General features: G+C 36.9%; 1 protein-coding gene across 1 annotated transcript in view; it reads left to right on the top strand.

Moving 5' to 3' along the window:
* The first annotated feature begins 13,483 nt into the window (after positions 1-13,483).
* Positions 13,484-15,380, top strand: part of LOC121951344 (disks large-associated protein 1-like) — a 152,256-nt gene continuing 150,359 nt past the window's right edge. Inside the window, exon 1 of the mRNA XM_042497625.1 lies at positions 13,484-13,517. The gene's annotated coding sequence lies outside the window, so the exon portion shown is untranslated. The remainder of the gene's footprint in view (positions 13,518-15,380) is intronic.

Genomic DNA, 15,380 nt, shown 5'->3' with positions numbered 1-15,380 from the left:
CGTTATCCGGCTCCTGCTGCTGCTGGTTCAGGAAGGCTGCATACAGCGTGGGATGTGCATGCCTAAGGCTCTCTGCAGGGCCGGACACAGCCTTTTTGGGGACTGAAATAGATCCCTCCACCCCTCCACCACCACTCAGTCAGTGCTGTTGCTGCATACATGTGATGTCTGAGGGATATATTTAATCTAGGTCACTCTACATGGAGCAGTTAACATTAATACCATATTACACACAAATACTAAAATTTGCAGCTACTAAAAGTAAATGATAACTGCCAGGAACAAAGTAATTAATTATATATTTTTTTACCATCAAATGTTTACATTGTTTCTATGCTTTCTGTCATTTCTGCTGCCCTGAAACGTCACGCGAAAGTCAAATTTGACAACTCAGATGTCATTAAAATTTCTCAATTTCCCACTCATAATTACGATTTTGCAGGGCCACTAAAGTGCTCCTAACTCATAAATACGATATTTCCGAGGAGCACATGAAAGCACGGTGTTTCACTGATTATGATTCAGATTTGCTCTGTAAATAATGTCTTACAAGTACACACAATTACAAACACACACAATTACAAACACACACACAAACACACACACTCACCATAGCCCTGCCTAATTATTGGTTTAGTGTAAGAAACAACACCCATTCTTTCCAGTCATGAACCGACAGATTGTTCAGTCTTAGGTATTTGTGGAATCAGTGAGACTTACTCTGTCCAATGATGTCCTCTGATGTCTTTGTGGATAAACATACATAAAAAACATTGAAATATCATGTAAAAGGTGCTCTTATATCATCAAAATAAAAACTTTTCTTTAGTTTCAGTTAGTGCCCTAGAATAAACTCTTAAAGGGCTCTGGTTTCAGTTATTCAAGGGACTATATCCATGGTAACGGAACAGGAAGTGCTAGCAGGTTACAGTGGCATTATATTCATTTTCAGCCTTGCCAACATCAAAAACTGTTAAAATCTGTTTATCTATCTACCTATCCATCTATCCATCTATCTATCTAAACATTAAAATTATTTTTAAAACACCTACAACTTCCAAATATAAAAAACATCCTAATGCAAACTCAAAATTATAAAAACACCCCAAAACCTCCAGATTATTAAAAGATAGGAAAGATGCACAAAAAATGTAATTCATTTAAAAAAACACAAAACCCCTCAAAATCATTAAGAAAATATTACAACAATATAAGAAATAAAATAGAAAATCAATTAATCTGTCTATCTAGACAGTACTAATGCTACAAATCCAGATATGTTTTTTTCTTTAACTGTCTTTAATCCATTCATAAAGGCCAACAGGTGTCAGTTGCTTTGCAGTGCAGGTAGTTGTTGCCACTGCTGGAATAACAACTTTCTCTGCAGGATTCTCCACTGAATCAGAATTTAACTGATGGGACAGAAATGTACATCTGCTTTTGCAGCCAATAGAAACGCCCTCACTCTGAAATGACCTGTGATTGGCCAAAGTCTCCCGTCATGGGCTAGATTAACTAAAGCTTGAAATCAGAGCCTTTGATAATCTGACGTTTCTGTTCATGTGTTTGTGTCCACTTCCTGTTTCATTTTGAAATGTGTTCTCAGAGTGTGTGCTGTTACTTTAACCTCCTGAGTTTTCACTCACCTGTGTGTAGTTAGTAATCAGCTCTTGTATATTTAAGCCCAGTGTTTCCTGCATCCAGTTGTCAGTTTGTCATTGTTGCTGTAGTGTGTTGATGCTCTCCAGCCTTTACCTCATGTTTGCTTCCCGGGCTTTTGACCCTGCTTGAATTTATGGACTTTGTTTCTTGCGTGATTTCCCTGAACAGATTCTTCTGCGTTGACTGACCTATACATGTAAGATCAGAAATACTTTATTGATTGAAATTCCAGGGGGAATATTCAAATATGATGAACTGTTGTTGGTGTTCTTTGCATCTGAGTCCCAGTTTTCTAGTAAATCATTACAGAGCCAAGAGGAGGTGCATAAGTGTGTTGTTCTCTCAAACAACTTGAACTGCAATAGCCTTAAAGGATATTATGGGATTTTTGACCAAAATAGCCAAAATAAAAACTGCCTACCACAGCTTTAACTTGCTTGTTCAAGGCCCCTGGTTGTTGTGCAGCTCTAAGAAGCTCCTTTCTTTTCTTCCATACCTCTGTTACTCTGAGAATTTGGGATTTTAAAACATAAAAAAGGCACCCATATTTATAAGTTATACATTTTTACTAAAAAAAAAAGAAAAAAAAAAGATAGTACACCCCCAATTTGCTAGCAAGGACACAGACAGGTACAGACAATGCACACAGACAGGTTTTAATACACCAAGAGTAAACTACTAAATTGTTTTTTTGTTGAAAATCAGTTTGAGATAGGTCAGAGCCGTCTTTTACTATATGTAGACCATGTGGATGCATAAGGCTCTGCAGCCAAGGGTCCCCAAGCTGCAAGTTCAGCCTCAATGTACAGTATTTGGGGAGAATTAAAATTACCTGTCTATTGTTGCCAGCCAAGCCCCCTCATGTCATGAATTTATATGCTTAAAATTAAATGTAGGATATAAACAAAACTAAGCTGCTATGATAGGGAAGCTGCGGCTTGTGTTTGTGGGATAATCAAGTCAAAATCATCATGGGGCTGTTGCACAAGGAGTGGCGTCTGCCGACAGGTATACGATGACTGACAGCCACACATCATGTCAGTGATGAGAATAAGGCTAGCATTATTTTGTGCGGTAGCTGGGTGTATCATGGGCCATGATGGCGTTGAAACGCACCTATCCGTCTGGTGCAGAAAAAAGAAAGAAAAAGAAAGCTGAAGACGGAAAACGGTCACAGGATAAAGGTAAGGCATTTGCTCATGATGTAGATTCAGTTGTTGGGTGGAGGGGTTATCTTTTATCTGTTTGTTATATGTTAACCCTTTTTTTAAAATCTATTTTGTTTTGTGCTACACCTTTAAAATCCTATTTACAACTGACTTTCTATATTGTTTTGTACTTATTTTACATCTTGTCTTAATTTTTATTCATGTCAAAGCATGTGTTATTGTTGAAAGATGCTACGAACAAATGTGTCTTTATACAGTTTGAACTGTAATCATCAATCATCAACCAGTCTGATATTGGTAATAGATTATAGATTTATAGAATGTATAGAACGTGTACATGCACATGTGATAAAATCATCAATTATAACATAGATGTAATATTCAAAGATGGATAGATAACACCAACAACAACACCAGAGGGACTAAAATATTAACACATTTAGGTGCCCAACATATACAATTTAATACAAAAAGTACTTAAAAATAAAAGCACCCAGTCAAAATAGAAAAAAACCCACAAAGTTCAAAATAATAAAATAAAACACTCAAAAAACAAAAATAATTTTTTAAAAACACAAAATGCATCCCCTAAACTAAACCTCAAAATGACGAAAAAAAGACCCACAGCAAAGATTTTAGAATTATTTTTTAAAAAAAACACAAATGAGAAAAATACTATTTTAATTATTTGATCTATCTATCTATCTATCTATCTATCTATCTATCTATCTATCTATCTATCTATCTATCTGTCTGTCTATATATCTATCTATCTATCTATTTATCTATCTATAATATACTGTTTATATAAATAAAATTGGCAATTCATTTTCTGTAAGTCAAAAGACTAATTTACAAATTGCAGCTGTACTTTCATAAATGGTTTGGTTATTTAATTTAGTACAAAACAACATATGTTTTAAACTCCTGTTTTATGCAAAAATGTTTACAGCAAAAGTAAAGTAAAGTTTACAGTCAAAAAAGCATTCAGTTAAATGGACCTCATTTGTATGAAAATACAGTACTTGAGTAAATGTTTTCCATTCTACTACTTATCTTATTATATATTGCTGCCATCTAGTGGCTCAATAAGAGACAGCTGAGACATTCGGTGCTTCTGAGCTCTGATTTTCTAACATAGAGTAAATCACAGCTTTATAGGTTTTGTAAGCCAGGAATTAAGCTTTTTGACAGTCATCAGGTTAATTTCTTGACAAACATTTCTTGACTCCAGTCTCAAAAAGTCCTCCCCTGGAACTTGGGTTTAGATGATAACAGGAGATCGTACATGGAGAGTTGGTAACTCCCATCTTTGTTTAAAGATGGTCTGTGAGAACTGCATGCACTGGGGGCCTTTGTCACTACTTTGCAGCACTTGCTGGCACTACTATAAAACAGAAGTCATTGTTGATTAATCATATCAAGGCAGAAATGTCGTCATTTAAGCATGTAGGAAGATGTCTACATCTAGGAAATCAATACAAGTGCATTCAAAGACAACAGGGAGCTCATAAGGACAGCTCTCTTAAAAAAAAAAAAACTTTTCTAGATGGATGTGGACATCATATCAGTGAGTCAGGTTTCAGTCAGGCAGAAATGAATTATTTTTGGCCAGCATGATGTTGCAGCCTTGATTGTGAATCACTGTCATGAACAGAGCCATCAGCAGGGTGAGCTCTCCATCAGCCGGAGGGGGGCTGTCTGAAAGTGTTTTGCATATCTATTTACATTCCACACATTAGAGATCACATTCATTGGCCAATACTCAGGGTCTGACCTCCACATGCCTCTCTTTAGCTTTGAGGTCCTGCTTTTAGTGTTGCGCCTTACCTATTGTTTTAATTAAGTGTTTTTTAATGTGTGGAATGTAAATAGATATGCAAATATGTACCGATGTGTAAACGGTTTGCTGTGAATTGCTGTGAAATAGGTTGCTGTAAATATGTATGATAATATGCAAATAGTTTACTCTGTTACTTTTTTAGGATTTGCTTTTCCACCACAGCACTTCTTTTTACCCTTTTTTATATAAACATATACATATACATATACATATACATTATAATGGATTGAAGCTTCTGTTACTCTGTTTGAGTAATACTGAGAATGATTGTGTATATCTGAGAGGATACCTCTGAGTATCAGCTTTTATTAGAGCCCAAAATTATAATTGTACATTGAAGCGTTTAAAAAAATGGCAACCTTTTTGCCATGTGAACAGGGTCCTTTTGGAGCCTCCAAAGTGTCCTGTTTTGGAAATGCCTGGACATAACCTTAGAAAAACCTGTGCAGAATAGTCATATACTATAGAGTTGTTATGAAATTAGAGCTTGGAGTAGATACACTCATACTGTGGCCTCACAGTGAGTAGCAGCTAATACCTGCCTGTGACAGCCATTTGCAGCATCTTTTTTCAAGAATATAGTCCGGCAAGGCTATAAAACATTTTAGTTCAGTGTCTTTAAACTTATGTAACTCAATGACAAAAGCACTTAAAGTGATTCTGACTGTTGGGGGGAAACTTCAGTGTTACCTTTCTAATGAGAACATGCATGTACATGTGCTAAAAATGGACAAAGAAGAACTTTCAAATGACTTATGATATGCCTTGAATGGAAATTTAAGACGAATTTTACAGAAGCTGATGATTAAAACTGATGAGACAAATTAGCCCCCCGGGTCGCTATATTTGTAGTTAATCCTATGAAACCTGAGAAAATTGGCTTGATTTCTTTAAGAAAAAAAAAAAACTTGGGGAAAAGTCACTTAGCAACTAGACAAATGGGCCATAAATTAGTAAAGAAAAAAAACTAGAAAAAAGAAATATTACCTGAAAATAAGGAAAAAAAAAAGATTAAAAACAAACAAAACAAGCAAGAAAATTACTTTACTATTACCATTCACTATGTTTTGCATTTTTAATTGATCTGTTCTGGTATAATTGTACATATGGTTTTCTGAACATCTGATCTAGTCCCATAGGGTTAAGTTGTTAGTGCTTATTTTTATGTTATTCCATTGTTTTAATTGTTCCAATAATGATCAGGGTTTTGGAGTATGTTCCCCTTTATGTTCCCCCTATTAGGTCAGTTTTGTCTCATCATAGGCTGAGTTTGGCTCTGTTTAGGTGACCTCTTATTGATACTGTAAAGTGTATAAGTACAAACTTCTTTTTTGAAATTCCACCTGTGACTCATGCCTGCCAGCTTGGTCCCTAGCATTGTGGAAGAAAAAAAACGTCTCCCACACTCTTGCCTCACTCCGATGGAGCAGGGCTTTACGCAGCTAATGCTGCAGAGATCTCAGTGAAAGCCATTTGATCCCTCACTAGATTAGCAGAATTCAGAACACGATGTGACATCATTTTTTTTTTTTTTTTTTTGCACACAGACAAATGAGGCATGTTTGAGCAGGCGAACATCCATATGCATGCACTGCACTGTCTTATACTGTCTTATGACACAATGGCAACTGGGGAAGCTTCTGGTACAGCAACAGATGGATGGACAGATTTGATGAGAAGTTAGGACTGAAAAAATGTGACATGGAGACCAAGTGTTCAAATCATGAGCTAAGATAAGACAAGACAAGAAAAGATAGAATGCAATACAATGCGATACAATATGATAAAAGAAAAGAAAAGTTAAGGTAAGGTAAGATAAGATAAGCCTTTACTGATCCACAGAGAGGATATTCTGGTGCAGTGCAAGGAGAGTGCTGATGAATTGAGAAAAATAAAAAACAATGATTAAATAAATACAGATGTAGTATGAGGGAGGACTGAAATTATCAGATTTTGTTGCGACAATGCCACCTGGGGGAATTTCAGCCACAGGAAATTCTAAAACTAAATTTAATATATGTATAAGCAAGATAGCAGGTTCATAATAACCAAATGGGCAAGAGACAGTTTCAGTGTAGAAATAATACATTTTATTTAACAAAACCAAATAATACGAATGCTGAAATTATTCATATCAACAAAAGTAATTATTAATTTTCTCAAAAACAACCAAAGCTTTATTTAACCAAACAGAAAATAACCCCCAAAATATTTGTAATGGTAGTTCATCAAACAACTGTATTCTTATTCAAAATTAGCACATGGCTTGGGGGATGACAGGGGGGATCCAAAGGGGTAAGGGTCCTTAAACGAATCACCTGTGACACTGCACACCAACCAAAAAAGGGAATCGGGAAGAGACACCACCACCAGGGGAAACCGGACTGCCGCACGGGGCCCTCAGCAACTGAGCACAGGAAAAGAATGTTAAAAAAGGGCCTCACAATAAAATTGATGCATACAATAGAAACAAAACAAAAAAACCCAAAAATAAATCCTAACTAAGGGCAAAGTAACAATAATAAAGCCAAAATACAAGAAAAATAACCAAATATCAATTATACAAAGGTTAAACTATTTCTTTTTAAAAATAAACCACAGCTGATATTTAGCAGCCCTTAAACACAGCCGCGACGGAAGACAGCTCCTCATTTACAGGGAGAGCTCTCACATGGGCAAAAGCAGACCCGAAGGCCGACGCCAAGCCTCAAAAAGCCAATAGCAGCAGCGGTCCGAAACAGCCAGAACGGGCCAAGAAAAAACACAGCTGAACCCAAAACAAGCAATAACGCATTAAAAGAGCCAATTTTCATGACGAAAACTAATATTAAATTATTTAATTAAGGCTTGTGTCAGGAATTTAGACTCATACATACCAGCTGTCAAGACATTTGCACAGCCGGGTCAGGGCATCAAGGGCCGCCGCTCTGCCACGCTGCTGCACAAAGATGCACACAGTCAGCTGAGACCCGAATGACAACCAAGCAGAAAAGGATGACAACGGCGACTTACCACACGGACACAGGACCGCTGCCCCCACCAGCCTCCAGCAACAATCAGTTGGACTGCAGCAGTCAGCCGCGCCGCAACAGACAGAAATGGTCACCAGAGCGCACATTACGCACAAAGCAAAGGAAATGGAAGCGCGCTTTACCTGTACGGGGAGATGTGCGTTCCCTGGGCTGTCACGCCAGACGAAGTTTTGCAACGCTGATGCAACCAAAGCCATACCGTCCAAAGGGCTCCGCCACACCACACCAGGCTGCAGCAGCGCCAGAGGACCCCCTGCCACACAGAGGATGTAGATAAAATAAAAATAAGAACTAAAAATGAAACTATAACTGAGTAATTAGATTAAAGAGTAGAAATGCAAGCATATACCAACAGCAAGAGTAGAACTTGAGTTAATAGTGCAGTACTGTCCTAACCTAACAAACACAATGTGGATTGTATAAGCAAAGTCAGCAAAGTGAAGTATACATAGAGTAATGTAACTACAACATAGTAAATAATAGTATAAAATATGATTATGTGATAATACTCAAAGTCATCTGTACTGATAAATATAAATAAATTACTATATAAGACAAATGCAATTAATTGTCCTATAAACAAACACACACATAAATAAATCCTTAAAGCCCATTTTTATAGATTTGCTTTTATATGATGTCATCTTCTTATTTATCTTTTATTTGGTCTTGATCCTTCTCCTCTTCCTTATTATTTTTATATTCATTATCATTTTTATCATATGTAGTACTATATGTATTCTTATTATATTACTCTTATTAGATTATTATGTGATCACTGTTTTTATTACTTTATTTTTGTATTTAATTACTCTTAATGGTATTTTTGAAATAGTTTTTAATCATTTGTATTTCTAAAGATCATTGTCTTCTTTCTAATATGTTTTCATGTCATCTTTCCCATTTAATTTTATGAAATGTGTTATCTTGCTGTAGTTCAGCATTACTGCTTGGCTTGTAGTGTTACATTGCCTCTGAGTATCTTGCTTGATTTCTTTGTCAATGCACTTTGTAAACTCAGTTTTCTAAGGTGCTATATAAAAGATTACCTTGATTTAATAAAAGTTGGGATACTGTGTAAAGCATGAATACAATCAAAATGTGGGGGCGCCTGGTAGCTCAGTGGGTTTAGCAAGTGCCCCATGTACAAAGGCAATGTCCTTGCTGCAGCAGCTACTGGTTTTCTTCCAGCTTGTGGCCCTTTGCTGCATGTCATCCCATCTCTCCCCTCTTTCATGCTTTCACACTGACCTGTCAAATAAAGGCAAATATCCCAAAAAAAGTGTTAAAAAATAAATGAAAAACAAACAAAAAAAACATAATGCAATGATTTGCAATTGAATACTGTGCAAAGACAAGAATGACAGGAATGATGAAATGTGTTGCCCTTTGTAAATAAACACTCTCTCTGGATTTGATACTCGCAGTGCATTTTTAAAAGGGGGGCAGGCGGCGACAAAAGACTGAGAAAGTTGTAGAATGCTCAAAAATCACCTGGAACATTCCACAGGTAAACAAGTTCATTAATAATAGGTGACTGCATTATGGATGGGTATGAAAGGGACATCCTCAAAAGGTTCAGTCATTCACAAACAAGGATGGCATGAAGTTCACCAATTTGTAAAAATCTGAATGCCTGTGAGCTTTCATACAAGGGCAACTTGCACATCTGTGAAGGCATCAAGAAGGCATGGATACATACAGGTTTTGGTGCAACATATGCTGCCATCCAGACAATGTCCTTTTTCAGGGACATCCCTGCTTGTTCCAGAAGCTTATTCTTATTCCTGAAGTCATATTTCATGCGAGTGCAAGTGTGTTGAAATTTAAAGATTTAGTTGATTCTAAAACATTAGTTGGCATGTTTAAAACCAGAAACAGATTATTACCTGAAAATCTACAGAGGTTGTTCATATCAACATCCAATGATGAGGATCATAGAAGAAAGTCTGATTTTAGGTCAGCACACTTGCACTACATTAAAGCAGATGTGTGTCTCAGTATATGGAATCAAACTGTGAAATTCTCTGGATAATGACTTGAAATGCAGCTCAAATGTTATTCAGTTCAAAAGGAGGTACTGTATAAAGAAAAAATAATGAGACATTATGAACTTTCTGAGCAACAGTTATATTAAGATGACTGTAGAGACTATAAGAAAGGTAAATATAGAAAGGTTGGCCATGAATTCCTGTATTTACAGCAGCTTTTGTTATGAGTAAGAAAGGGACATGTGTTATAAGATTGTCTTCTTCCTGGTCCTGTATGTACATGAAATGTGTAGAAGTGTTATGAGAAAAAAGTGTATAATGGGATTTTTTTTAAATTACATTTTAAATTAATTTTTTAATGGGATTTTGGAAATTATACACTGACATGAACAAATAAACCATATAAGAATGAATGAAAAGAATGGAAAATAATTTCTTTTTTAAACTTTTAGAAATAAGTTTCTTCAGTTCCATCAGATTCAGAATAAATGTATCTTTACAAAAAAAAATATAAGGTCTGTCAGTTTGAACATTAAATATCTTGTCTTTGTATTTTATCCAACTGAATATATATGGGTACAGATTTGCAAATTATTGCCTTCTGTTTTTATTTAAGTGCATCCCAACTTTCATGGAATTGGGGTTGTGTTATTGTTCTTATACAAACTAAAAATAGGACTGTGGCACTGTGAAATAATCCAATAAAACTGCATGATATTTGATGATAAACTCAAGACAACTCCAGTTTGTACTCCTTGATTTTAGTAGCTAAAATCCACTGAATTACACAAACATGTTAAAACATTTTTGGAAAAGCCACCTTTTGAGGAACAGCTGAGGAAGGCTCAAGAAGTTGACAGCATAAGACAAGATGATCTTTCCACCCAGCATTAATGAGGAAACAAGGAAACTGTTGACCTGGAAGTTGATCATAGTGTTGGTTTCTGTGAGGCTCAGTCATCTTATTTGGTGAAAGGCTCAGGTTCAGTCTGTGTCGAGTAAACAATTCACTGCCATGGATGCAGCATCTAAAGTGAGATGGTGCCAATGTGATTGCTCCTTCTTCCTGTTTGTTGTGCATCATCTCCCCCCCCCCTCTCCCCTCTTTCTGTCTCTCTCTCTGTCTTCTTCTCATCAGGCAGTTCCACGTCTTTACTTCAGGTGAATCCTGCTCCACATGATGAAGTGCTAATTGCAGTGTGAATTGTTTAATCATTAGCTGTCCCTGAGCTAAATACACCACTTCATTTATTAACCCTGCTGCTATCATGGAACAGACACAGCATCCTGAATGAGTGTGTCATTAATGGAACGTGAAATTTGACATGTATGAATGTAGTGTGCTTGAGAATGTGATGTAAATGGGTATGTTGTTGTTGTTGTTTTCTTTTTTCCCTTGAATTAAGTAGTGGAGGTATGGTTTTATTGTTTGGAATCTATGTCTACTGGTACAGCTGAAATACATTAGGTTTCATTTTATGTATTTCAGTGGTTCCCGACCAGTCCAAGTGCAGGGTCCATATTTCTCTGTATGAGTTCATGGTCAACATGTTGAATAAATTTGCCAAATATTTGTGTACTATTATATAATATTTTTGTGTCATAAAATGACACTTAGGGGGCACATGCAGCAAAGGGTCAAGGCCAGAATCGAACCCGTGGCTGCTGCAGCGAGGATGCCACCTCTGTATATGGGGCGCCGCTCTGTCTGCTGAGACACCAGGCGCCCCCAATATTTTTTAAGTGACAAAAATACTAAAAATGTCAGAACCATGACAGGGTGGTACACAATATAATAAGTCACATGTTATGCCCCCTAGTACTTTAAGATCATGTTGGTTTTACTTTAGAAAAATGTCCTATTTTAGCTTCTTTTTTTTGTCCCATATTACTTGAGTGCAGCAAGTACTACTCACTCAAAACCCTTTCCAATAAAGATTAAAGTTTATTGTAAAAATATTTGTAATTCTAAGTCATGATCAATGAAAAGCAACACCCTGCAACCATTTTTTGTTGTTAAACCCTTATTATTTTAGATGCAGTTCTCTTACTACCCACATGAAAAAAATGAACATGGCTTTCCTTGCAAGTTCTTGGACCAGTGGACTTTTGACTCTTTGCTTCGCCCATAATAGTTATCCCAAATTAATAAAAATGATTGTTTTCTGTAAAGCACATTTGTGGCAACAGCATATTCAGTGACTGGTTGCTGGTGTTTCAAGAGTCCAAGATGTAAAACCTTATCTGTCCCACGTTACCTGACTTCACGCTATTTGTTTATTTTCACAAGTTTGAGATGAAACACTTTTGCATTGGCCAAGTATAACAGGGATTTCCCCCCTTTGCAGTACACATGCACACGAATACATGAATCAAAATGAAATAAAAAACAATTCCACTTCTGGTTTTACAAGCTACACTTGGAAGAAACGCCGCTTTCTCTCTCTCTCTCTCGTGTGGATGAATCGGCCACAGTGAAATCCTTGGCAGTAACACAATTCTAATTCCGTTTTAACTTCAAAATAAAGTCTTTAATTTGTGTGCCAGTCAGAAATGAACATCCCTTGGAGACCTGGATCGACATCAGTTTTTTGTACTGCGGGCAGACACCTTTCACAAGCTATCTGACCCTTTGAATCCTGAGCAAATATTTTGACCATAACACACCTAATCTCCTGCATTTTGGTGAATTTTAAGTCTTTGGAACCTGAGAAAATTGGCTCGATTTCTTTAGAAAAAAAAAAAAAATTTACGGAAGAAATTACAAAACATACAAACAAACAATTTCTTTTAATATCCTGATATTTGGAAAAAGATGAGAAAAGGGTTAAAACAAACAAACAAATAATTAATAATAATATAAATTATTATTGTTTTTATTAGTATTTACAAAAAAAAAAAAAAAAAAAAAAAAAAAAAAAAAAAATATAATAATTGGTATCATTTTTGGATATATTTCCCTATTTTGTCAATATTATCAATGATAATTTCTAATATTAACAATTAATCAATAATCGAATAATCAGACATAAATGATTTAATCGAACGTGTAAAATTTAAGTGATTGATCGATAGACAATGCAATGCTGACAAATCATAATCAATCTTTAATTCTACCAATAATAAATTAAGGAAAGTGCTTTCAATCTGCAACCCTAGTATATATAATATATCTACAGACTGAAAGGTGTAGGTTGGAGGTGAGGGTTATTACACTTCCTACTTAGAATATGTGCATGTGCATCTCATTTACTACTAAATTTTTATAAAAAACAAAAACAGCATAAAGAATCAGAAGGACGAAAAGACAAACAATGACAAGATTCTAAAGTATTTCATAAAAAAATAACAAACATACCCTGGTTTATATTTTTTACCACCATATTTACACATAGCCTACTTTATTTTGCTGAGTGAAGTTCACAGTTTCACATTTACACAATATCAATAGGCTATCATTTCGAGTTGATTGGTTCGAATTAAATGTCATTCTTTTGCCTTTACGTCGCACATGAATCGTTTGCTTTTATTGTGTAAAACAATTCACATATCTTCCGGTGTCACTCTGCCTGTCTGTTTTTAACTTGCCGCAATTTCACGGACCACAAGCTTGCGCCACTTGATGCCCCCACATTCACACTCACGCACATGCACGAAAGCGCGCGCGAGCACACACACACACACACACACACACACACACACACACACATTCCACCGGTGACTCCGCGGTGCTCGCCTTGCTTCCAGAAACGGACGTGCTTTTGGATTTAGCAGCCGGTGCCTCCGCTCAGCGATGGTGTGAGGAGCTGCTGCAGTCCAGGTAAGCTGCCGCCGCTGCCGCTGCCGGGGTTTAAACCCTTTACTGGTAGATTCGGGTTCGAGCGCGCGACGGGCACGCACAGGATTCAACAGCTTATCGATACCTCCGCTGCCTGTTGACGGAATGACTCACCGGTGAGCAGCACCACCGGTGCTGAGATGTGTGTGTGTAACGGCGTGTTTGTCATGTTCCAGCCGTCATTAGCGGCCGCGGGATGCGCTTCATGCTGTCAGCTGCAGTGGCGGTAATGGAAGCTCCAAACAGCAACAGTGAAACGTGCCTTCATAGCGCATGGGGACATTCACGCGGATACACAGTTTTGGCAATTTAACGCTAATTTTACGAGTGTAACGTCAAAAATTATGGCGAAAAATGTATGAAACCACAGAAATTCTTCAAGAATTTCGACATTAATTTGAAGTGAAAGTTTGTGAAATGATAGACAGTTGACTGCCGAGCGGTTAGGAAACATTTCAGTGGGAGAAAACAGTGTTGACACAGACGTCAGAGCTTTGGGAGAAGGTGCAGTGGTTGTGTTCGCTGAAATTAAGACGCTTTTCTGGACGGAGCTCGTGAATAACAGCAGGGTTGCGTCAGTAGCTTCACTGTATCTGGTCAAAAATGTGACGTGAGATTTGCTCCGTGTCACACAGACACTGAAACAGGGGGGTCCCCAACTCATGCTGTCAGACCTCCTTGATTCTGTCACATTGAAGGTGCATGCAGACGGCTCGAGCGCAGCTGGATGGGGGGTTGCCATGGAGGACGCACACACAGACACACACGCGCACGCATGCATGTGGCTGCTCCACTGGTCGAGAGTAGCCGAGCCTGAGATAAGAAGGAAAAGGCTGATGTGATGTCTCAAGTGCTGTGTGGTGCAGTCATTTTCGGCGGGGATGTGCACTGTGTATCTTCCGCCTCAGTGATGAGTGAGCTCAGAGGAGCTAACGTCAGTTGTCGCCTGTGGCTGAGGATGAGAGGACAAGCAGATCCCAGCGTGTTTCTAATTCAAGAAGACTAACTGGTAATTATAACAGTGTGGGCACAGTGTCTGCGCGGGGAGGGCTGCTTTTATTTTATGCACATTCAGCATGGAAAGGTCAATCAGATATACAAAACACCACCCTCATTTAGTTTTTTTCTTGCAGGATGGACTATATGTTTTGCATTTAATAATCTATTTATGTATCTTCTCTTTAAACCCTTTGAAACTTGAGAAAATTGGCTTGATTTCTGTCAAAATTATGTCAAGAAGGTAATGAGCAGCAAATGAAGACATAACCTCAAAATTAGATATTTGAAAAAAAAAACCAACAACACCATAATTACATGAAACTTATTTTAAAAAACAGACCAAGCAAAAAAAAAAACAGTGAAAGTGCATTAGAAAATCATTATAATTATGATAATTAGAAATCTTGTGTTTTGCTAGCTTTTTTCTTATTTCCCTCGACATAGCTTTCTAAATATCATTTTCCAAATCTTATAATTTCATGCAATTTTTGGAGGTTTTAATACCCTACATATAATCTCTTTTAACCCTTTAAGACCTGAGCAAATTGACTTGATCTCTGTCAAAAACATGGCAAGAAGGCAATGAGCAGCGAATGAGAATATTACCCCCGGCAAGATATTAGTGAAAAAAAAAAAATATATATATATATACCAAAATTACCTGAAAATGATTTAAAACAAAACAAAAAAGAAAAAGACAGTTAAAAAAACAACAAAAAACAAGTAAATGACCTGGAAAGAGTGCTGAAAAATTATCACAGTCCTGTAACAGAATTTTTAATATATCATTATGAGAATTAAGAATGTAGTATTTCCTGAGCTTTTTCTTATTTCCTTGGACATTTC

The sequence above is a fragment of the Plectropomus leopardus genome, chromosome 12 (assembly GCF_008729295.1).
Source record: "Plectropomus leopardus isolate mb chromosome 12, YSFRI_Pleo_2.0, whole genome shotgun sequence".
NCBI classification, from domain to species: domain Eukaryota; kingdom Metazoa; phylum Chordata; class Actinopteri; order Perciformes; family Serranidae; genus Plectropomus; species Plectropomus leopardus.
This window is presented reverse-complemented; position numbering and strand designations above follow the sequence as displayed.